We start from the raw sequence: 25,984 nt of genomic DNA, 5'->3' as shown, positions 1-25,984 counted from the left end.
ACTTGGGGTGGGCTGTTTCGGCAGTCCCCCTGGAGAACGGGGTTTGCCAGGTCTCGGCCAGGCAAACCATAGGAAGTACCTCAGTCCCTGTCAGGAGTCTTGCGCCCCGGGGGATCAAGGTATAGGTCCAACCTCTTCGGAGGCCAGACCATTTCGCACACCCTGTGCAGTTTTTGTGTGTTCACGTTTGCGTGTGTGCACTTTTTTATGCACCGGGTGCTAACTCTTTTTTGAGTGTGATTCACACGCTTCGGGCTTAAAAAAAAAAAAATCTTTTCCCGATATAGGCTAAACATTATTACTGGCTTCTGTATAACAATAGAGATGTACCGAACTGTTCGCCGGCGGACAGTTCCCAGCGAACTTAGCATGTTCACGTTCGCCGCTGCGGGCGAACATATGCGATGTTCGGTCCGCCCCCTATAATACATCATTGAGGCAAACTTTGACCCTGAACTTCACAGTTAGCAGGCACATTTCCAGCCAATCAGCATACCTCCCTCCCACACCCTCCCACCTCCTATAAATAAGCAAGGGCAGCATCCATCTTAGATCATTCTGAAGCAGTGTGTTAGTGAGAGCAGGGAGAGTGTTGCTGCTGCTGCTTCTGTTAATAGCTAGGGACAGTTGTTAGTCAGTGTTCCTGGTCTTGCTAGTCAGTGTTCTTGGTCCACTACTGCTGTAAGGACAGCATCCTAACAGCACCCCAAAAAGCCCTTCTAAGGGCTGGTATTTGTGTATTTTTTTTATATATATATATAGCTAGTGTCCCCAAAAGCCCTTTTAAGGGCTGGTAATTGAGTATTTTTTTTATTTTTATATATATATATATATATATATATATATATATATATATATATATATATATATATATATATATATATATATATATATCTAGTGTCCCCAAAAGCCCTTTTTAGGGCTGGTAATTGAGTATTTTTTTATATATATATATATATATATATATATATATATATCTATTGTACACTGCAGTTGCCTGCCCGCTGTGTGTGAGAGGCCACAGACCCACCACAGACTGTACTGTGTGCACACCACACTCATTTCGGGTGGCACAGGCACAGTACCTTGCATTTTAAAAAAAAAAAAATTTTTCCTCTGTCATAATTGCAGTGAGTGCTGTGTCAGGTCCACAGAGTGCACTGTACCCACTGCAGTGCACTGCTCACCACTGATATATATACGGTGGCACAGCATCTTTTTGCAAATTGAAAAAAAAAAAATATTTTTTACTATTGCAGTTGCCTGTGCTGCCAGTGACTGTCAGGTCCACAGAGTGTACTGTGCCCACTGTAGTGCCACTGCGTGCCCACCCACCACTGATATATATACAGTGGCACAGCAGCTTGCAAAGTAAAAAAATATATATATTTTTTATAATTGCAGTTGCCTGGGTGCCAGTGACTGTCAGGTCCACAGAGTGTACTGTGCCCACTGCAGTGCCACTGCCCACCCACCACTGATATATACGGTGGCAGGCATGACTTTTTTTGGATTAGTGTCTGGGGGGGGTCTAAAAAGCGTACCTGTGAAGTTTCAGCTCTGTAGCATGTCCAGAACCAGAAAAAAAAGATCATATAGGTGTAAAAGGGGTTCCCACCATCCCTGCTCTACTGAAAAATTATCTTTTTTTCTGGTTCTGGACATGCTACAGAGCTGAAACTTCACAGGTACACTCTTCACAGGTACACTTTTTAGACCCCCTAGACACTAAATCACACAAAAAAGTTCTTAAAAATTGTCATTTTTGATAGAGAGCCAATTATTGGAAAAATTAAAAAAAAAAAAAAAAACTTAAAAAAAAATGTCTTTGTATTTATTGTCTGGGGGGGTCTAAAAAGCGTACCTGTGAAGTTTCAGCTCTGTCGCATGTCCAGAACCAGAAAAAAAGATCATATAGGTGTAAAAGGGGTTCCCACCATCCCTGCTCTACTGAAAAATTATTTTTTTTTTCTGGTTCTGGACATGCTACAGAGCTGAAACTTCACAGGTACACTTTTTAGACCCCCTAGACACTAAATCACACAAAAAAGTTCTTAAAAATTGTCATTTTTGATAGAGAGCCAATTATTGGAAAACTTAAAAAAAAAAAAAAAAACTTAAAAAAAAATGTCTTTGGATTTATTGTCTGGGGGGTCTAAAAAGTGTACCTGTGAAGTTTCAGCTCTGTAGCATGTCCAGAACCAGAAAAAAAATAGAATTAGGGTTAGGGCTAGGGTTAGGGTTAGCATTAGGGCTAGGGTTAGGGTCAGGGCTAAGGTTAGGGTTACTTTTAGTGCTTAGGGTTAGAGGGTTAGAGTTAGAGGGGTAGGGGTAGGGCTACTAACTCTAACCCTAAGTATCTCACCGTAACCCTAACCCTAGCCCCTGTAACGCTCCTGCGTTTCATGTATGGAGTGGATTTTCAGCTGCAGAAATATTCCACTTCAGTAGTCATGTAAGAGAGATGCTGAGATACCATTCCCAACCTCAATGACTCATCATGTGTGGAAGGTCTTAATTCAGCTAGTAAATACACACACTCAACAAGCTGGTTCCTAGAGTGACTTTATGTATGTAGTAACACAGTGATGAAGATTTAAGAGACAGGTTGAGTGGAGGTGGTAGGTGACAGACACTTGAAGGTAAGACAGTAGCAGATGGATGCAGGTAGGTTTAGCAATCATGTATGGTAGCAGATGACAGAGTAGCAGGTGGACATACAAGAGAGATCAACCCAGTGCAGGAATAAGTAGCAGTAGTCTTAAGAGCTAGCAATCTAGATATGCAGATGTGATAAATAGTCTTTACTATGCAGAGCTAGATAGTGTAAGCTTAGTATAAGTTTATAGAGGGTTCCCAATACAGCCGAAGGTTGGTTCAGGAGGAGCGGATGATCCGGAAGCGGGATGCAGGGATCAGCGCAGCGAGGTTCCGTCAGCGAGGTATGCTTGCAAGCACGAAAGCTTCAAGCCAAGTTAGCATCCAGGTAAGGGTGTTTGAACGAACACATGTGAGTGAGAACCGACGATTTAAATAGCCATCTAGTCCGGCGCTGAGTGATGACAGCTTCAGTCTTAAAGGTGTATGCGCACCTTTCCAAAAGAGAATGGTGGGGCGCATACACTTGTGAAAAGAGTAATTTAGGGTACCAAAGGTACCGGAACATTACAATACCCCCCCCTTAAGGCCGGCTCCTGAAGGCCTCTGGAGCTGGTTTGTCTGGGTATCTCGCATGAAAATTGCGGATTAATCTAGGGGCATGTATTTCAGAGGTGTTTAGCCAGGTGTCGTCTTGGGGCCCATAGTTCTTCCATCTAACCAAGTACTGAAGTCTTCTTCTGTAGATACGAGAATCCAGAATATCTTTTATCTCGTATTCTTCTCCACCTTCAACTTGTACAGGAGGCGGAGGTGGAATATTAGGCCTTATTCCTTGGTCCGGAACATGGGGCTTCAGTAGCGACACATGGAAAATGGGATGGATTTTTAGGTCTATTGGCAATGTAAGCTGTACTGCAGCTTTTCCAATAAGTTTTTTGATTGGGAAAGGTCCCAAGAACAGAGGTCCAAGCTTTTTGCTAGGGATCTTCAGTCTTAAATTTCTTGTTGAGAGCCAAACGAGGTCCCCGATAGTGTACTGTGGAGAAGGTCTTCTGCGAAGATCATAGTACTTCTTTTGTTGACTGTGAGCGTGTGCAATGGTAGTATTTAATAAACCCAGAGAATCCTTTATTTGGGTAAGATAGTCTGAGGCTACTGGGTTGTTTGAAGGAAGGATGCGTGGTGGAAGAATAGAGGGATGAAACCCATAGTTCAAGTAGAACGGACTCTGCTTGGTTGTACTGTGGGTTGCGTTGTTGTAGGCAAATTCTGCCAGAGGGAGAAGATCCACCCAATCATCCTGTTGGTAAGAAGTGTAACAACGTAAATACTGCTCGATGCATTGGTTGACTCTTTCAGTCTGTCCGTTGGTCTGCGGATGGTAAGGAGAAGTGAGCTTCCGCTCGATCCGTAGTATGTGACATAGTTCTTGCCAGAACTTAGAAATAAATTGGGATCCACGGTCAGACAGAAGAGTTTTTGGGATACCATGTAATCTAAAGACATGTTTCATCAGGAGTTCTGCCGTATGTTTGGACGAAGGTAGTCTGCGAATAGCAATGAAATGTGCCATCTTTGTCAGATGGTCCACTGACACCAAGATGGTATTAAATCCTTTGGAAAGAGGCAATTCTACGATGAAGTCCAAGGACAAAACTTCCCATGGAGTTTGGGGTATTGGTAGACTGCATAGTAGACCGGATGGTCTCTTAGTGTCAATTTTGGACCTGGCACAGACATTGCATGAAGAGACGAATTTTTGTATAGATGTTTTCATGTCAGGCCACCAGAATTGCCGGGAAATCAAATTAAGAGTCTTTGTCATACCCATATGTCCTGCCATAGGCACATCATGAGATAATTCCAAGATCTTGGTGCGTAGGGTAGGTGGTATGTAAAGTTTGTCGTTGTAGTAGAGGAAGCCTTCTGCATCAGTATTTAGTTGTGGTGGGGGTGAATCCAAACTTATACCATGCAAAACCTCTTCCTTCAAGGAACGGACAACTCCAATAATGGGTTTGTGAGGTATTATAGGAACGGAAGGGATTTCAAAGTAGTTTTCTTCAGTTAGTCGTGATAGTGCATCCGCCTTTTTGTTCTTATCTGCAGTTGTGTAAGTCACTAGGAAGTTAAACCTTAGAAAGAATAGTGACCATCGTACCTGTCGGTGCGAGAGAGTTTTGCTAGTCTGAAGATATTGGAGGTTTTTATGGTCCGTGTATATAATTATTGGTAATTGGGTGCCTTCGAGTAAATGTCGCCAATTCTCCAGAGCCAATTTTATAGCAAGCAGTTCCTTTTCACCACGGGTTTATTAATTTATCTCGGGACTGCTTAGGGATTTAGAAAAAAAGGCGACTGGATGAAGTGGTGAAGTGTGGGTTCGTTCAATCTGTAACGCTCCTGCGTTTCATGTATGGTGTGGATTTTCAGCTGCAGAAATATTCCACTTCAGTAGTCATGTAAGAGAGATGCTGAGATACCATTCCCAACCTCAATGACTCATCATGTGTGGAAGGTCTTAATTCAGCTAGTAAATACACACACTCAACAAGCTGGTTCCTAGAGTGACTTTATGTATGTAGTAACACAGTGATGAAGATTTAAGAGACAGGTTGAGTGGAGGTGGTAGGTGACAGACACTTGAAGGTAAGACAGTAGCAGATGGATGCAGGTAGGTTTAGCAATCATGTATGGTAGCAGATGACAGAGTAGCAGGTGGACATACAAGAGAGATCAACCCAGTGCAGGAATAAGTAGCAGTAGTCTTAAGAGCTAGCAATCTAGATATGCAGATGTGATAAATAGTCTTTACTATGCAGAGCTAGATAGTGTAAGCTTAGTATAAGTTTATAGAGGGTTCCCCTGCGGGGTACTTAGCACTAATAGCAATACAGCCGAAGGTTGGTTCAGGAGGAGCGGATGATCCGGAAGCGGGATGCAGGGATCAGCGCAGCGAGGTTCCGTCAGCGAGGTATGCTTGCAAGCACGAAAGCTTCAAGCCAAGTTAGCATCCAGGTAAGGGTGTTTGAACGAACACATGTGAGTGAGAACCGGCGATTTAAATAGCCATCTAGTCCGGCGCTGAGTGATGACAGCTTCAGTCTTAAAGGTGTATGCGCACCTTTCCAAAAGAGAATGGTGGGGCGCATACACTTGTGAAAAGAGTAATTTAGGGTACCAAAGGTACCGGAACATTACAGCCCCTAACACTAAACCTAACCTTAACCCTAACCCTCTAAGCCTAGCCAAAAAAATAACCCTAACCCTAACCCTAGCCCTAACCCTAACCCTAGCCCTAGCCCTAGCCCTAGCCCTAACCCTAGCCCTAGCCCTAAGCCTAACCCTAGCCCTAACCCTAATTCGTAATTTTTTTCTGGTTCCGGACATGCTACAGAGCTTAAACTTCACAGGTACACTTTTTAGACCCCCCAGATGCTAAATCCAAAGACATTTTTTATTTTTATTTTTTTTTTAATTTTTCCAATCATTGGCTCTCTATCAAAAAGGACAATTTTTAATAACTTTTTTTGTGTGATTTAGTGTTTGGGGGGGGGGGGGGGGTCTAAAAAGTGTACCTGTGAAGTTTCAGCTCTGTAGCATGTCCAGAACCAGAAAAAAAATAGAATTAGGGTTAGGGTTATTTTTAGTGCTTAGGGTTAGAGGGTTAGAGTTGTAGGGGTAGGGCTACTAACTCTAACCCTAAGTATCTCACCGTAACCCTAACCCTAGCCCCTAACACTAAACCTAACCCTAACCCTCTAACCATAACCCTAACCCTCTAACCTTAACCCTAACCCTCTAAGCCTAGCCATAAAAATAACCCTAACCCTAGCCCTAACCCTAACCCTAGCCCTAACCCTAGCCCTAAGCCTAACCCTAGCCCTAACCCTAATTCATATTTTTTTCTGGTTCCGGACATGCTACAGAGCTGAAACTTCACAGGTACACTTTTTAGACCCCCCAGATGCTAAATCCAAAGATTTTTTTTATTTTTATTTTTTTTTAATTTTTCCAATAATTGGCTCTCTAACAAAAAAATTACAATTTTTAAGAACTTTTTTTGTGTGATTCAGTGTCTGGGGGTCTAAAAAGTGTACCTGTGAAGTTTCAGCTCTGTAGCATGTCCAGAACCAGAAAAAAAATTAGAATTAGGGTTAGGGCTAGGGTTAGGGTTATTTTTAGTGCTTAGGGTTAGACGGTTAGGTTAGAGGCGTAGGGGTAGGGTTACTAACTCTAACCCTAAGTATCTCACCGTAACCCTAACCCTAGCCCCTAACACTAAACCTAACCCTAACCCTTAAAGCCCAGTTCCTGTCCCATTTTGGTCGGTTCTGGTCTGTTTGCGGTTGTTTGCGGTGTGTTAAACGGGGAGTTTGGTCTGTCACTGTGAAGCGGGCGTAACCCTTACACTACCTGATCGATACAACATCATACCTGATCGTATACACACACTGGATGTTTTAAAGCACGTTATTCCAAACAATTTAGGAATGTTAGGTGATTTATGCCCTTTATGGAATAAAACCCGACTCTGCGTCAACTACGTAATTTTCCATGGGAGTTTTGCCATGGATCCCCCTCCGGCATGCCACAGTCCAGGTGTTTGTCCCCTTGAAACAACTTTTCCATTACTATTGTGGCCAGAAAGAGTCCCTGTGGGTTTTAAAATTCGCCTGCCTATTAAAGTCTATGGCGGTTCGCAATGTTCGCGGGTTCACGAACATTCGCCGATGTTCGCCGTTCGCGAACGGCAAATTTTATGTTCGCGACATCACTATATAACAATAAGCTTAGTATCTTGGGTACCACTTACTGATGTAACCTACACATTTTTACTGGCTTCTGTCTAACAATCAGCTAAGTATCTTGGGTATCACTTCCCCATGTAGCCTACACATTATTACTGGCTACTGTCTAACAATAAGCTAAGTATCTTGGCTATCACTTCCACCATATAGCCAACACAATATTATTGGCTCCTTTCTATCAATAACCTAAGTATCTTGGGTATCACTTCCCCATATAGCCGACACAATATTACTGGCTACAATCTAACAATAAGCTAAGTAGATTGGCTATGACTTTCCCATGTAGCCTACACATTATTACTTGCTACTTTCTAAGAAAAGCTAAGTATCTTGGGTATCATTTCCAGACATAGGCTATACATTACATTATTACTGGCTTCATATTAACAATAAGCTTAGTATCTTGGGTACCACTTACTGATGTAGCCTACATATTACTACTGGCTTCTGTCTAACAATAAGCTAAGTATCTTGGGTATCACTTCCCTATGTAGCCTACATATTATTACTGGCTACTCTCTAACAATAAGCTAAGTATCTTGGGTGCCACTTCCTGATATAGGTTACACATTATTACTGGCTTCAGTCTAACAATCAGCTAATTATCTTGGGTATCACTTTCCAATGTAGCCTACGCATTATTGCTGGCAACTGTCTAATAATAAGCTATGTATCTTGGGTATTAATTCCCCATGTACCCTACACATTATTACAGGCTTCTGTCTAAAATAAACTTAGTATCTTGGGTACCACTTACTGATGTAGCTTACACATTGCTACTGGCTTCTGTCTAGCAATAAGTTACGTATCTTGGGTATCACTTACCGATGAAGCCTACACATTACTACTGGCTTCTACCTAACAATAAGCTAAGTATCTTGGGTATCACTTACTGATGAAGCCTACAAATTATTACTGGCTTTTGTCTAACAATAAACTAGGTATCTTGGGTAATATAGCATGCAGATTATAGATTCAACCTAATGTTGGTGAAACAAGTCAGAGGGGTGTAACTGATGTATTGGGATCTAAGCTTAAGCTATTTTTTTTATTCACTTTACATTGGATTTGAATATAGTGTGCGAATCTGCATGCTATATTACATTTTGGACTGTGAATTGCTCTATTTCTGCCAGCACCTGAATACAGAGTGAAAACCTGGGAGACTGACATGGCAGGCTTGGAGAGGTGCCGATCTGTTAAGGTGTTCAAGTATCTTGGGTGTTACTTATTTCATCTCTACCTCATGTGACTGCTTCTTCTGCATCTTTTACACCTTCTTTTATTCATGTGTGCACATCTGAAATGTTTTCTGTTTGCATATTGTACGCTTTTAATTTTTGAGTACTAGATATCACTTGCACATTAAATTTTACATGTCTTGTTTTTTTCTGGACTGCTCTATTTCTATTCTGCGCAATTATCACTACACTGCTTTTACCACAATACTCCGCTTTTAATACAGTAGACAATTTGTGTATCCTTATATGTTTTGTATTGGTTTTATATTTACATTTATATATTATTATATCTTGTACCTGGGTTCACAATCAGCCAATGGCTATACATTTTGAAAATTGGATAAGGCTATATACCCCAGAGTAGGTGTTTTTGTAAATGTATCGCTACCCCCGCAGGAGCCACTGGTTATTTGGGCCTATTTCCCCCATTCACAGCATGCACAGCCAGCCACACAGCATTGTCAGCATTCTCACTTTGGCTCAAGAATCAGTCTAGGGGCTTATTTTTGTGTTTTTATTAAAGAACAATGAACTTGAGTGTGCATAGAGAGAAAGGGATGCCCGAAAATGTTAAATTTGACCTTCAACAACTTGAGCGCTACTATATTTCTTCTTGTTCTGCTTAACTCTTAAAATCCTTGCACAATTTTGTCTTCACTCTCCCGGCAAAGTCCCATAGAATCTCCAGCTGCCTCTGACCTGTACTTCACTCACAGTCCCAAGTACCTCACTGTCACCCTTGCAGCACCAAGGTCTTGTGCTCACTCAGCCACTAGGTTCATAGGTTGCCTCCTGTTGATATCTCTCCAAGCTCTTCCTAGTGATGGAGATGTAGACTCATACTGCCTCTTGGACAACGTGGGCTCTCTAAAAGAGAAAGGGTTTTTTTTTATGGTCTTTAAATGAGGTGCATAACTAACAGTTAGTATATTGTATATAAACATAGTATACATTCATATATAAAGAATGATGTTGTTAAGAACAAGTATATTATTAAATAACCTCATCAGCAGGTTGTAAAATATTATGTCATAATTTCAACAATACATGTGGTAAAATATACTGTATCTCGCAAACGTAAGTACACCCCTCAGATTTTTGTAAATATTTTATTATATCTTTTCATGTGACAACACTGAAGAAATGACACTTTTCCACAATGTAAAGTAGTGAGTGTACAGCTTGTATAAGGGCTCTTTCACACAGGCAATCCGATCAGATCCGCCTGTCAGTTTTTTAGGCAGATCTGATCGGATCCTCCATGCAGCTCTATGGGGCAGCGGGTGTCAGCGGAGACACCTCCGCTGACACCCGCTGCCATCCGCATCCGATCCTGTCTGTGAAATCTGGACGGATGGAAACCCTATTTTTCCATCTGTTCAGTAATCGAAGCGGATCGGATCTGATGAGAGCGGACAAGCGGTCCGCTCTCATCCGATCCCCCATAGAGGGCAGCGGGGGCTGAGACACCTCCCTCTCCGCTCTGCAAGCGGAGACGGAGCTGTCATCCGCCGGCTCAACGGGGATCGCGGATCGATCCCCGCTGAGCAACACGGATCCGCCTATGGAGGCGGACCGTGTGAAAGAGCCCTAACAGTGTAAATTTGCTGTCAGCTCAAAATAACTCAACACACAGCCATTAAACCGCTGGCAACAAAAGTGAGTACACCCCTAAGTGAAAATGTCAAAATTGAGCCCAATTAGCCATTTTTCCTCCCTGGTGTCATGTGATCCGTTAGTGTTACAAGGTCTCAGGTGTGAATGGGGAGCAGGTGTGTTATAACGCTCACTCTCTCATACTGATCACTGGAAGTTCAATATGGCACCTCATGGCAAAGAACTCTCTGAGGATCTGAAAAAAAAGAATTGTTGCTCTACATAAAGATGGCCTAGGCTATAAGAAGATTGCCAAGACCCTGAAACTGAGCTGCAGCACGATGGCCAAGACCATACAGCGGTTTAACAGGACAGGTTCCACTCAGAACAGGCCTCACCATGGTTGACCAAAGAAGTTGAGTGCACGTGCTCATTGTCATATCCAGAGGTTGTCTTTGGGAAATAGATGTATGAGTGCTGCCAGCATTGAAGCAGAGGTTAAAGGGGTGGGTAGGTCAGACTGTCAGTGTTCAGACCATATGCCTCACACTGCATCAAATTCGTCTGTATGGCTGTTATCCCAGAAGGAAGCCTCTTCTAAAGATGATGCACAAGAAAGCCTGCAAACAGTTTGCTGAAGACAAGCAGACTAAGGCCATGGATTACTGGAACCATATCCTGTGGTCTGATGAGACCAAGATAAACTTATTTGGTTCAGATGGTGTCAAGCGTGTGTAGCGGCAACCAGGTGAGGAGTACAAAGACAAGTGTGTCTTGCCAGCAGTCTAGCATGGGGGTGGGAGTGTCATGGTCTGGGGCTGCATTAGTGCTGCCTGCACTGGGGAGCTACAGTTCATTAATGGAACCCTGAATGCCAACATGTACTGTGACATACTGAAATAGAGCATGATCCGCTCCCTTCGGAGACTGGGCCGCAGGGCAGTATTACAACATGATAACAACCCTAAGCACACCTCCAAGATGACCACTGCCTTGCTAAAGAAGCTGAGGGTAAAGGTGATGGACTGGCCAAGCAGACCTAAACCCTATTGAGCATCTGTGGGGCATCCTCAAATGGAAGGTGGAGGAGCCCAAGGTCTCTAACATCCAACAGCTTTGTGATGTCGTCATGGAGGAGTGGAAGAGGACTCCAGGGGCAACCTTTAAAGCTCTGGTGAACCAAGAGGGTTAAGGCAGTGCTGGGAAATAATTGTGGCCACATAAAATATTGACACTTTGGGCCCAATTTGAACATTTTTCCCTTAGGGGTTTACTCTCTTTTGTTGCCAGTGGTTTAGACATTAATGGCTGTGTGTTGAGTAGTTATTTTGAGGGGACAGCAAAATTAAACTGTTATACACGCTGTATACTCAATACTTTACATTGTAGCAAAGTATCATTTCTTCAATGTTGTCACATGAAAAAATGTAAAAAAAAATATTTACAAAAATGTGAGAGGTGTACACACTTTTGTGGGATACTGTATACATCAATGGTACAATTGAGCCATACCGCACTACCGTGGGGATATGGAGTTGGAGCTGATTATGTAAAATGCCACAATGATATTACTATGTTACTTGGGCTCTCTCTCACAGCTTCCCACCAGCTCTATCCCGTGAGCTCTTTCCTGATCCTGCTGGATTCTTGGGTTGCTTTGCAATAGGCCCCCAGCTAAGCCTAGCTGGGACCTCAGTGTCTTCAGGCTGGCTTCCTTAACCACTTTTTGCCCAGTTTGGCAACAGGGGTCTCCTCCAGCAGGTTGGACCCAGGAGCACTGCTCTACACCCACATACTGCAAGCTGCACTTGCTGCACAGGAATCAGACTATTTATGGGCTCCTCCCTCTTCTGGGCACATCTTCCCAAGAATTGGGTGATGTCCCATAAATATTCAGGATTCAGCCTCTGCCCTCTCTCCTGCTGTGTTCTAGAAATCTCTATAAGATAGGGGAGGCAGCAAAGCAGCAGCCTGTGAAACCCTGAGCAGCCCCAATTAATCAAATACTGCTTCACTGATTACAGAGGGGCTAAAACAAAATTTAGTTTAGCAGCTTCCCCAACTAGGAGGGTGCTACACACATTTTATTTCAAATGTTTTTATTTGGGCATTCGTTTTTGAAGAGGGTTGTCTGATGCTGACTTTTTTAATGTTGTGTTTTATTTATTCTTTTGTACCAATAAAAAGTGGTGGGACAAGGTCACCCAGTGCCCAGGGCAAAGATTCCAAATTGTGCCCCCCTAGGGGATCATTCCCCCCAGTAGTCATCTGCTTGGCAAAATCAGTTCGCAGTTCCAGATCTGCCAATCAGGTTTTGTGTGGACCTTTGTGTGAAGCACACAGCGAAGTGGAGTATGTAATTGCACATTTTAGGGAGAAACGGTGGGTATTTTATGTAAGATCACCTAGCTATGAATTAAAGTGGAATTACCCCCAAAAATTTAAAATATTAATACTTTATATTGCACCTTACCAGTCCTTAGATGTGGTGGCTGCATTCATTTTCTCTTTTAGACTTTTTCCCTCTGTTTTCACCTGGTGATCTTGCCAGCAAAACACACATACTGTATAAGAGTGCCTCCACTCTGGTTGAAGGAGCACAGGGGCACCTTTAAACAGCAGCCTTATCAGTCTATGGGGACTCGGGAGGAGAGTTTTAAATACACTCAATTGAAGCCAAACTATATCTTACACTTAATAGGCAGTTACAGCAAATGTTTTTTCCTTTTGGGATAAAGATTTGACATGAATAAATAAAAGCTGATTGTAAGCACCTCTGTAAGTGGTAAATGGATTGTCTCAGCTCTCTAACTGCAATAGACTTAAGCAGGCCATAGATTTTATTCAGCAGCGGGTTGAACGAGAGAAAATGTGGATGGGGGAATCTTTCCCGCTGAGCTATTGTATTCTAAAGGTGTTGAGGTTTCCCTGGCACCAAAATACACTGATCAGTGCTGCCAGCTATAGTTGGTGGCTCTGATCAAAATGGGAAAGTCTAGTTGTACAGGAATTGATCAGTAGATCGACTTCTGTACAACCGCCCTGTCCAAACATGGATAAAAATTCAGCCATTCCCTGCTGAAGCAGCCAAATTCCAATTTATGTATGGCAGGATGACCAGGTAAAAATAAAGAAAAGAAAGCCTTAAAAAAACTAACAAAAAAAATACCTGAGCATTAAAGGAGTTGTAAAGGCAGAAGGTTTTTTTTTATTTTAATGCATTCTATGCCTTCTGTGTTTAACAGCCCCCCTCAGCCCCCTCTCATACCTACCTGAGCCCCATCTCTATCCAGCAATGTTCACAAGTTCCTCAGCGGGATTCTCCCTCCTGATTGGCTGAGACACAGCCGTGGTGCAATTGGCTCCCGTGGCTGTCAGTCAAAGTCAGTTAGCCAATCAGAAAAGAGGGGGCCGGGCTGAACGACAGTCCCATGTCTGAATGGACACAGGGAGCTGCAGCTCGGCTCGGGTGCCCCCATAGCAGGCTGCCTGCTGTGGGGGCACTCGATAGGAGGGAGGGGCCAGAAACTCCAGCCAGGGACCCAAGAAGAGGAGGATCCGGGCTGCCCTGTGCAAAACCACTGCACAGAGGAGGTAAGTATAACATGTTTGTTATTTTTTTTTTTTTTCTTTTTTTTTTTTTTTAAACTAGACTTTACAATCACTTTAACCACTTAAGCCCCGGAAGATTTTACCCCCATTCCGACCAGGGGGTATTTTGCGATTCGGCACTGCGTGAATTTAACGCACAATTGCGCGGTCGTGCGACGCTGTACCTAAACGAATTTGACGTCCTTTTTTTCCCACAAACAGAGCTTTCTTTTGGTGGTATTTGATCACCTGTGCGATTTTTTGATCACGCGCTATAAACAAAAAAAGAGCGTCAATTTTGCAAAAATAGCAATATTTTTCACATTTTTTTATATGAAATTCCCCCAAAAAAAAATGTAAAAATCAAAATTTTTAAAAATTTTCGGCCAATTTATTTTATGCTACCTATGTTTGGTAAAAAAAATCGCAAAAAGCGTATTTTGATTGGTTTGCGCAAAAGTTATCGCGTTTACTAACAAAGGGAAAGATTTTTGTCATTTTTGTTGTTTTTTTTTTTAACGCGTAATGGCGGCGATCTGCGATTTTTTTTGCGGTACTGCGACATTGCGGCGGACAGATCGGACCCTTGACTGACATTTTTGACACTTTTGGGGTTACCAGTGACATTTCTACAGTAATCAGTGCTATATATATGCACTGTTACTGTAAAAATACACTGGTAGTGAAGGGGTTAACTTTATTTGGAAGGGAGGGGCTGTGTGTGTCCCTAGGGGCGTGGTTTCTACTGTGATTGGCTGTGGCTCTAGCTGTAAAGACACTGATCAACGGATCTACATACCAGATCCGTTTTATCAGTGTCTTTGCAGCGAAGAGAATGACAGGCAGTTTGTTTACACAAGCTGCCTGACATTCTCCCTCTCCCCCGCCGATCGCCGAGTGACCGGCGGACATCGGGTCCGCTGGTCACACGCGCGGGGGGGTCCGTGACCACGCGGGAGCGGGAGCGCGCCCCGGGGGGGCGCGCGCTCGCTCCCTAGACCCTCACAAGCAAGCAACGTAGCCCTACGTTAGTTTGCCTGTGAGGGGCTGACCGCCGACGTAGATAGTCGTGCGGCGGTCGGCAAGTGGTTAAGGCTGCTGTGAATGTACCCTAAAAGTAACAAAAGTTATTTTATGCCTCTGTTTATTTAATTCCTTTTTGTAATATTTATGATTGCATTTGTGTTTGTAAGCAAATCCATTCATAGTTCTGATCTCTGATGTAAGTACTGTGGTCAGTCACCATTGTCCTCACTTCAGTTTTCTACATTTAAATGAATGGCTTTTTTTACCTTTACCCCTCGGTCACACCGGTACGACTTCATGACATACAATTTACAAATCGCACCTGAAGTAGCATCTAATGTGTTTCTATGGCAGTGTCTTAATAGATACGATTTCTAGTAGTACTATTTGAGAAGTAGTTCATGTATTACTTTTTCAGAACTTCAACGGAATTTCACTGCCATAGACTATAATGTAAATCGTGCTGCAAATCGTGCCTGTGTCCTTATCAGCACTACTTGAGCCCTGAAAGAAGTTCAACATTAGCCCTTTGCTAGTTAAACTTTTGTATATAACTTTACTGTTTCTCCCTGTGACCTGGACAGCCCTTCTCATAAAGTAGCACTGAAGTCATATCAAATTGTTACTAAGCTCACAGAAGTAGTGCTGGCTAAGCCGGGTGTGATTTAGGCCTCATGCACACAGGGCATTAGAAAAATCGAGCTGCAAAGCCACTATCAACACCAGGAAAAAGCGTTAATGCACGCTTGGCAGCTTTTCTCTGCCTCTATTCCAAATTAATGGTTGCCAGTGAGAACAGTCTTTGATTAGACTTTTAGCCCATTGATCTAAATATAAGTCACACCCAAGTTAATCCGACTTGTGGTTCCCCCCCAAATCCATACTAGACCCTTATCCTTATTAGGGATGATCAAACTTTTGAAAAGTTCGGTTCGACCAGAACACCCGAATTTCCCAAAAGTTCGGTTCGGATTTCAGAACCCCATTGAAATCAATGGGACCCGAACTTCTGTAATCAAAAAACACCATTTTTAAGCCCTAAAACCCAATAAATGCCCCTAAAAAGTGCCTAGGGTTCTGGGTCATGCCCCATTAACTATTAATCACACAAAAAAAGTTCTTAAAATTGTCATTTTTGATAAAAAAGCCAATTATTGAAAAAATGTAAAAAAAAAAAGAGAGATTTTTTGATTTTTACTTTGGATTTAGTATCTGGGGGGTCTAAAATGTGTGAATGTGAAGTTTCAGCTCTGTAGCATGTCCAGAACCATGAAAACAAAAAGATAATTTTTCAGTAGAACAGGGATGTGGGTCGGGACCCTCCTTTAACTTTAACACCTATATGATCTTTTTTTTCTGGTTCTGGATATGCTACAGAGCTGAAACTTCACAGGTACACCTTTTAGACCCCCCAGACACAAAATCACACAAAAAAGTTCTTTAAAATTGCCATTTTTGATAAAAAAAAGCCAATTATTGTAAAATTAAAAAAAAAAATAGATTTTTTGATTTTGACTTTGGATTTAGTATCTGGGGGTCTAAAAAGTGTACATGTGAAGTTTCAGCTCTGTAGCATGTCCAGAACCATGAAAAAAAAAGATTGTTTGTATTAGAAAACTTTCAGCACAGGAGGTTGGCTCCGCTGCTGTAACACCTTGCCGTTTTAATAGAAGGCATTTTTTTGGGTTCTTTGCAGTCAGGAAAAACATCTGAACTTGTGTATAGTGGTACTGTGCACAAGTTCTGATGTTTTGCCTGCCTCCAAAAACCCCCAAAAAATGCCAACAAAAACACACCTGGGCATTTTTTTTTTGACGCTAGCGTTTTTTTTGGCATTTTTTGGGGTTCTTTTGAGGCAGGAAAAACATCTGAACTTGTGTATAGTGGTGTATATACACACATCCATATATTTATATACACACCTAGACATATATAGGTGTGATAGTAGCAGAAATATATGCTTGCGCTAATGAAATCATTTACAGTAATATATTTCTGCTACTATCACACCTATATATGTCTAGGTGTGTATATAAACATATGTATGTGTGTATATATACCACTATACACAAGTTCAGATGTTTTGCCTGCCTCAAAAGAACCCCAAAAAATGCCAAATAAACGCTAGCGTCAAAAAAAAAAAAATGCCCAGGTGTGTTTTTGCTGGCAATTTTTGGGGGTTTTGGAGGCAGGCAAAACATCAGAACTTGTGCACAGTACCACTATACACAAGTTCAGATGTTTTTCCTGACTGCAAAGAACCCAAAAAAATGCCTTCTATTAAACCGGCAAGGTTTGGGTTCTTTTGAGGCAGGCAAAACATCTGAACTTGTGTATAGTGGTATATATACACACATACATATATTTATAAACACACCTAGACATATATAGGGTGTGATAGTAGCAGAAATATATTACTGTAAATGATTTCATTAGCGCAAGCATTTATTTCTGCTACTATCACACCTATATATGTCTAGGTGTGTATATAAATATATGGATGTGTGTATATACACCACTATACACAAGTTCAGATGTTTTGCCTGCCTCCAAAACCCCCCAAAGAATGCCAGCAAAAACACACCTGGGCATTTTTTTTTTGCATTTTTTTGGGTTCTTTTGAGGCAGGCAAAACATCTGAACATGTGTATAGGGGGTATATATACACATCTATGTCTGAATATATACCCCTAGACATATATTCTGGGCACCGGTCCTCAGGAAGGATGTGCTGGAACTGGAGAAAGTCCAGAGAAGGGCAACAAAAATAATTAGGGGAATGGAGGACATCAGCTATGAGGAAAGACTACAAGCACTGAACCTTTTCTCTCTGGAGAAAAGACGATTGAGGGGGGATATGATATCAATGTACAAATACTGTACTGGTGACCCGAGCATAAGGAACAAACTATTCAGAGAAAGGAGATACAATAAGACACGTGGCCACTCACTAAAACTAGAGGAAAGGCGGTTTAACCTTAAAGTGCGTAAGGGGTTCTTCACTGTAAGAGCGGTAAGGATGTGGAATTCTCTTCCACAAGCAGTCGTATCAGCAGGGAGCATTGATAGTTTCAAAAAACTATTAGATGGACACCTTAAAGACCACAACATACAGGGGTATACAATGTACGGTTAAAAGCAAACACACACACGCATCATAGGTTGAACTGGATGGACTTTTGTCTTTTTTCAACCTCACTAACTATGTAACTATGTAACTATGTAACTATATAGGTGTGATAGTAGCAGAAATATATTACTGTAAATGATTTCATTAGCGCAAGCATTTATTTCTGCTACTATCACACCTATATATGTCTAGGGGTATATATTCAGACATATATGTCTATATATACCCCCTATACACATGTTCAGATGTCATGTCTGACATCAAACATGTCCTCAAAAAAGCACTGGCAGTGGCAGCCCCTGCAGCATAAAAAATGCTTGGCTGGTGAGAAGCCATATGGGTGTGCCGAAGCAATTCCGAGAAATGATCATTTCTCTATAGCAATCACCCTGCTATGGAAGGGTTTTGTCACCCTGCCATAGCAGTCACTGCCAGTTAACCCTACACTACACTACGGTCCCCTTACACTTAACACTTTCCCTACAGAAACTAAATTTTTGAAGCTAACCTAAGTGTAAAGGAGCACTCTAACTACACTAGATATCCCTTTCCTCACACTAAAAATAGCTAAATGACACTTTTAAAGTAAAATTAACAGAACTGCTTCCACTCTCTTCCATGTCCAGTATAACAATGCTAGGAATATTGCGGGGGCGATCTTATATACTGGGGGGCGTATTCACTAATGATTGGTCTAGGGACCCCCTAGTCACTCCAATCACATTCCTAGCATTCTCCTGCCCCCTCAATTGGCTTTTGCTAATGGTTCTGGTCCAATCACGGGCTTTTAAAGCCCATTTCCTGAAGCATTGCATTTTGGGCGGTTCTGGTTGCCGAATTCCGAACTTTTTGGGCAAAAAGTTCTAAATTCGGCCGAACCTCGAACCGATGGTCGACCCGAACCGTTCGAACATCCCTAATCCTTATCCGAGTATGCAGCCCGGCAGGTCAGAAAGGGGAGGGGATGAGCGAGAACCCCCCCTTCATGGACTATACCAGGCCACACACCCTCAACATGCAGCCCCCCACCCCAAAGCACCTAGTCCCCATGTTGATGGGAACAAGGGCCTCTTCCCGACAACACTGGGCAGTGGTTGTGGGGGTCTGCGGGCAGGGGGCTTATCAGAATCTGGAAGGGTCTGGTATGGTCTTTGGGGGGACCCTACTGCATTTTTCGTTTTCATTTTGGCGTGGGGTTCCCCTCTAAGATCCATACAAGACTCAAAGGGCCTGATATGGATCTTGGGTGGGACCCCACGCCGTTTTTTTTCCATTTTGACATGGAGTTCCACTCAAAGATCATCAGAGCACAAGTCGCACCACAAGTCGGATCAACATGATCCGACTTGAATGCAACCTCTATTCAAATCCATGGGCTCCCATAGGGAACCATTCATTTAGATATGTAAAAAAAAAAAAAAAACGCCTGACACGGTTTAACACCATATGCAGCGTTAAGCCACATTTACCAGCCTTTAGCAGCGTCAGACGTTTTTACAGCTGCAATGCCGGGCCTCAGAACGCGCTGGCCCTGAGGTTTTTTTGCAGGTTAAAAACGCCTATGCCACTTACAGCTTCAAAACGTCTGTGTGTGCATGAGGCCATAGAATAACATAGAGGGGCTTTTTTAAGCTGCAAAAAAAAAAAAAAGTATGGCGCTCCTAAAAGCAGCTGTAAAAATGCCCTGGGTGCATGAGGCCCTAAAGTAGTGAGATTTAAAGTCCGAATTCAACACTACTTCAGAACTACTTCGGTGAGATTTGTAAAGATTTGTTATGACTTCAGTGCTACTTCAGCGAGAGGGGCTACCCATGTTACATTGAGGAATAGTGATGTTATATTCAAAAGTTTAACTAGCAAAGCGTTAATATTTAAGTTCTTTCAGGCTCAAGTAGTGCTGATATAGACACAGGTACAATTTGAAGAACAATTTACATTATAGTCTATGGCAGTGAAATTGTGCTGAAGTCCTGAAAAAGTAATACATGAACTACTTCTCAAATCATACTACTTGAAGTTGTACCTATTAAGACACTGCTATAGAAACACATTAGATGCTACTTCAGGTATGATTTGTAAATTGTATGTCGTACCTGAAGTTACTGTTAAATTCATGTTTAGCTCAAATGTTAAGTTTGAGCCATGAAATAATCTACGCCAATCAGGTTTGCATCTGTTCAGGTAAGCTTTACTGAGATTACATGCGCAAGGACCACATCTCATACAGAAATAGAGAATGTGATGACATATACATTTTTGATACATCCTTTTATAGAGAGTTATCACAGTAAAGTCTATGGCGGGCATAGACCCAAAAACATAGTCATACAAGATTACACAATATTTCAATAACAGCCATAATACAGCCTTTGTTGATTATTTAGCAAAGTCTTGGTCATCTTGCTCTAGGAGCATGACAATTAAAAATGATGGATAATATGCAATTAATGGCCGGTTACTGGAACTATCATTATCTAAGCCAATATATATTTGTTTATTTGTTATTCCGGAAAGTTAGGGAAGTTCTCTTGGCCGGACATCTCATGTTATAGTTGACACATATTCATAATATGTGTCAACTATACACATATTATTACATGTCACAGTTGGTGGATTCCCCTACCAGAGAAAACACAATCCTGGATCTATTGATCACTAATGACCCAGACCTAATCTCGGAGGTAGGAGTCCAGGACAACCTGGGCTCTAGCGATCACAGGATGATCACATTTAGCGTAAATAACAATATAGCAAGGCAAGTGGGGAACATAAGAACCCTTAACTTCAGAAGGGCAAACTTTCCAAAATTGTACTTGTTGATGGAAAGGGTAAATTGGGACCGAACCCTGGGATCCCTGACCACAGAGGAAAAATGGGAATGCTTTAGGAACATATTGAGCAAAGGCATCTTGCAGTGCATTCCTATGGGAAATAAATTTAGAAGGGACAAAGCCAAACCTGGCTGGCTAAACCGGAGCGTTAAAAAACTTATTAGGGGAAAAAAATTGGCCTTCAGGAAATATAAATCAGAGGGCACAGTATTGGCTTTCGACCAATACAAGGAGGCAAATAGGAAGTGTAAACACAAAATCAAGATGGCTAAAATAGACTTTGAGAGACAAATAGCGGAGGATAGCAAAAAAAACCCAAAGAAATTCTTTAAGTATATCAACAGCAAAAAAACTAGGGCAGAGCATATTGCACACATAATTAACAATGATGGGAGGATGGTCACAGAGGACACTGAAAAAGCAACCGTGCTGAATGCTTTTTTCTCATCAGTCTTTACACAGGAATCGGAGGGGTACACTGACCATGACTGTATGGTTAGTAGTAATACAAAGGACTTGCCACTATGGCTAACAGAGGGTGAAATCAGGGAAAGGCTGGATAAACTCAACACTAACAAATCACCAGGCCCGGATGGCGTACATCCGAGAGTACTCAAGGAACTCAGTAAGGTTATATCCAGACCACTGTTCCTGATCTTTGCGGACAGTATTAGGACAGGAGATGTACCAGGGGAGTGGAGGAAAGCTAACGTGATTCCGATATTCAAAAAGGGTCAGAGGCATATACCGGGAAATTATAGGCCTGTCAGTCTGACATCAGTAGTATGTAAACTTCTGGAGGGGATGATAAGGGACTATATCGTAGAGTTTGCTAAGGACAACAGCATCATCAGTAGTAACCAGCATGGGTTTACAAATGGGCGTTCTTGTCAAACCAATCTCTTAACATTCTACGAGGAGGTGAGCTGTGAGCTAGATAGGGGCAGACCAGTGGATGTGGTGTACCTAGATTTTGCTAAGGCGTTTGATACAGTTCCCCATAAGCGCTTAATTTATAAATTAAGGTCTGCAGGTATCGACAGCAGGGTTTGCTCTTGGATACGGAACTGGCTAAAAGGGCGTGTCCAAAGGGTGGTAATAAACAGCGCGTACTCAGACTGGTCTGAGGTAGTAAGCGGGGTCCCCCAAGGCTCAGTCCTTGGACCAACCTTGTTCAATTTATTCATAAACAGCATTGAGGACGGGATCAGTAGTTCAATATCAGTTTTTGCAGATGACACAAAATTAGGCAGGGCAATAACAGAACAGCATGAAGCAGATATCCTACAGAATGACCTGGACAAAATAACGGAGTGGGCAAAGACATGGCAAATGAGGTTTAACGTGGAGAAATGTAAGGTTTTACACTTGGGGACTAGAAACATAAAAGCACAATAAACGTTAGGAGGGGAACCCTTGGGAGAATCAAAAATGGAGAAGGATCTGGGAGTCTTGGTTGATGATAGACTAGGCAACAGCATGCAATGTCAAGCGGCAGCTGCCAAGGCTAGCAGAATATTAGCATGCATAAAGAAAGGGATGTATTCCAGAGATAAGACTATAATCCTTCCACTTTATAAAACTCTGGTCCGACCTCATCTGGAGTATTCGGTCCAGTTCTGGTCACCAGTCCTCAGAAGGGATGTGTTGGAGCTGGAGAGAGTCCAGAGAAGGGCAACTAAACTAATTAGGGGATTGGAGGACCTTGATTATGAGGAGCGTCTGCAATCGCTTGATTTATTCTCCCTGGAGAAGAGACGCCTGAGGGGGGACATGATAGCAATTTTTAAATATCTAAATGGGGATCTAGGCTTAGAAAAAAAGCTGTTCAGTCGAAGGGATTGCATGAGAACTCGGGGGCATACAATGCGATTAGAGGAGAAGCGTTTTAACCTCAGGCAACGTGGGGGGTTCTTTACTGTTAGGGCTACAAGATTGTGGAATTCTCTACCACATGAGGTGGTTTCTGCGGGTAGTATGGTGGCTTTCAAAAGACTCTTAGACGTACATCTCAAGGATCAGAACATTCAGGGGTATGCAAGATGATTACAGCCACACACATCTACACAGGTTGAACTGGATGGACTTTTGTCTTTATTCAACCTCACCAACTATGTAACTATGTAAAAGAAAACATAATAAGGCTAAAGACTGAATTTCTAAAACTAGGATGTTTAAATATATTCAGGGATTAAAAGGGGACTCTAGACTGCCATACTGATACATGAATACATAATATAAAAGTCTTTAAGAGTCCTTGATATATTTGCATCTTGACAGGTCCCTCCTGAGTTTAGAATTCATCTGTGTCTTTTCTTTTAAACTTCTTCTGTGTCTTTAGGTTGGTTTTCGGGTATCCGGGTAACCATCTCATGGGCCGTCTTTATGCGGGACTTCGAGAGCTCAAAAGAACCAGTATTAGTACGAGCAGTAGCCATTTTCATACAACATTTGCATAGCATTGGTACGCATTTAACTACCAGTATAATCAATACTATAACTCCAACAATATACAGGACACCATGCAATATACCTGCGAACCACCCTCCAATACCAGTAAACCAGTTGACAGGTTTTAGCCAAGAAAGCCAGCTTTCCCAGCTACCTCCAATCCAGGCAGTTTCGGTATGCTCTTTATGAAAATCCAGTTTTAATTGCTGCGCCCTTTCTACATGTGAAATGATGGCATCTTCGGCTTTTGTATCATTTCCTATGTAATTGCAGCATGAGGTTCCCACTACGGTACACATTCCTCCCTGACTAGCAGTAAGGTAATCCAACACCAGCCGGTGTTGCAAAACCTCCTTTTTAATCATTTTTAATTCAGTGGCCATTAATATGAAATTTCTGTTATACAGAGCAGTTATGCTATCCATTAGGTCAGCTAAATCTATAATAAAACTGAAGGCTTTTTTGATACAACATCTATTTACCCAAGGTATAGAAAATATTGGTCTTATTTCTTTATCATGGGACTCAATATTGATATCATCATCATTTATTTCTGGGCCTTCATTCTGGGTTGGAATAGGTGTTAGTATTTCAAGATCAGTCTCTTCTTCAGTGTCATCTGCCACTTGTCCGAGGGTAGCCTGTACTGGAATATCCTGTTCAGTGAGGGCTCTTTTGAAGAAATGGGCAGGAATTTTATGCAATTGTGTCTCTTTAAACTCATTGTCACTCATGTACCATGTAGCAGGCACATTAATAACTTCAAATTATTCTTGGCGATGTGTGAAATCATGCAATTCCTGATATCGATCTGTACTCCACATAAAATCTTTACCATCAAACCAATACCTGACATCCGCATTATCCATGCACTGAGAGTCTCCAATTGCTCGATCAGTATTCTTGAAACCTTTCTCAAGTAGTTCTGTCGGATAAATATGGGTAAAGTTAATACATACTGCTGGTATTCTCATTGGGGCCTTGGTAAATAGTAGCAGTGAAATGGCCTTGTCAACCATCTTAGCACTGATATTGCCAAAGAGAGCACTGTCTTCTATCTCAGCTAGGTTACTGGGTATACCTAGTAAGGGCAAAGTCTTGTGTGAGATAGGTGAATGTGTGCATATCCAACACTTAGTGATTTCCAACTTCTTGGCAGCTTGCAACTGCATAGCCACAAAGGAATTATAGAAGGGTTGTCTCAACTTAGCATGTAAGTCTCTCTTCAGCCTTTGATAAAATCCAGACTCTGGGGTAATGTGTAACTTTTTAGTCATTACAGTAGCATTGAGGAAAAAGGAATCATGCGTCTCACCTTTTTTTATCATGTGAGTCCATTCATACATCATGACTGTGATCCACACCAAGGCTCCTCCACTCAGGATGATTCCTCAGAGATGCATATCAGCTCTAGGTACTGTAAGAGACATTCTTCCATATTCGTAGTCTTCTGGCTCGAGCCCGAGTCAGCGGTGGAGATGACCTAGGAGGTAAAGGCACAGAAAAGTCCTTGCCAGCAGTACACTGGTCTGTATGTTTGTTCAAAGCCACTGCTTTCTTACAATGGGAACCATGCACCCAATATTTGTAATCCTTTAGCTTTACAGCTGTGGGAGACACAAGAATAATCTGGAACGGTCCTTTCCACTTAGGGGACAGAGTAGTCTTCGGGGTGTGATTCTTGATGTACACCCACTCTCCAGTTTTTAGTCCATGTGTCTTTTCACTTGTGTCCACTGGTTGTCCTGCTTTGGAAAAAGTATCAGAAAACACATTTGTGTTAAAGTCTTAAAGTCACTGTTTCTGATGTTACAGAAGCTGTAGGAAGTCTTTTAGGAGGGTGCCCAAACAATAAATCTTCTCCTTTGGGGTAGTCCTGATAGTTGCTAGGGCTATAGGCAATGCTTCTACCCATGTGCTCTTTCCATTAGTAGTCATCTTGGCCAGATACCTTTTTACGGTTTGCTTACTGCGTTCCACCAAACATTCCTATATTCAGAAGCCTGCAGGTGTGTTTACAGGAATACAGGAACTATGCACTGACTAGAGGGAGGACCTGGAGGGAAAGAGAGGTCTCCTCCCTGCCTTCTTCTGGTTCTCTCCTCCTCCTTTCCTTGCCTCTCCTTGCACTTGCCTGTGTAGGTTGTGTTCTCTCTCTCCCTTTAAACCAGGACACACATTAATTACACAGGTTCTGTGACTGATTAAGGTGGTAATTAAACTCACTTAGTGTCATATGTGCATTATATCCGCCTCAGAACCTGTGTAATTAATATGTGGCCTGGTTTAAAGGGATGAGGTGGCAACCCTACCTGCAGCAGTATATCTGCTATAGGGTGGTCAGCAAGTGGGTAATACAGAAGCGTTGCACTGGTAGGAGGGAGGAGTGGGAGGGAGAAAACAACCCACAGTTCCTCCTTGCTCTCTTCTCGCCACTGCCAGTGCTGGGCTGACAGGAGTAGTGATGCAGCTGTAACTACTCCTGTCAGCCTTTTATCAGTATGAGCTTACCAAACAGCACCCACACCCATACAGTATACTGCTGTGCTCATGACAGCTTCCCCTTCTGCCCACCCCTTGTCTCGGCTCTGCCAATAAAGATTGGTGTTTAATGTTAAGGACATATGGGGAACAAGCCAAACATTTTCTTGCTGCATAAAATTGCCTCACTGTCCCTTCATTTTGAGATTTACATGGCAAGTCCTG

General features: G+C 42.2%; 1 protein-coding gene across 2 annotated transcripts in view; it reads left to right on the top strand.

Annotated features, from left to right (window-relative positions):
* LOC309560855 (cysteine-rich protein 1-like) overlaps positions 1-25,984 on the top strand; it is a 118,602-nt gene that overhangs the window by 74,776 nt on the left and 17,842 nt on the right. The gene's annotated exons all lie outside the window — the stretch shown is intronic.

The sequence above is a fragment of the Pelophylax lessonae genome (assembly GCF_965119305.1).
Source record: "Pelophylax lessonae genome assembly, chromosome: 1".
NCBI classification, from domain to species: Eukaryota; Metazoa; Chordata; class Amphibia; order Anura; family Ranidae; genus Pelophylax; species Pelophylax lessonae.
Note: the sequence above shows the minus strand (reverse complement) of the source record. Positions and strands in the feature narration are given on the sequence as shown.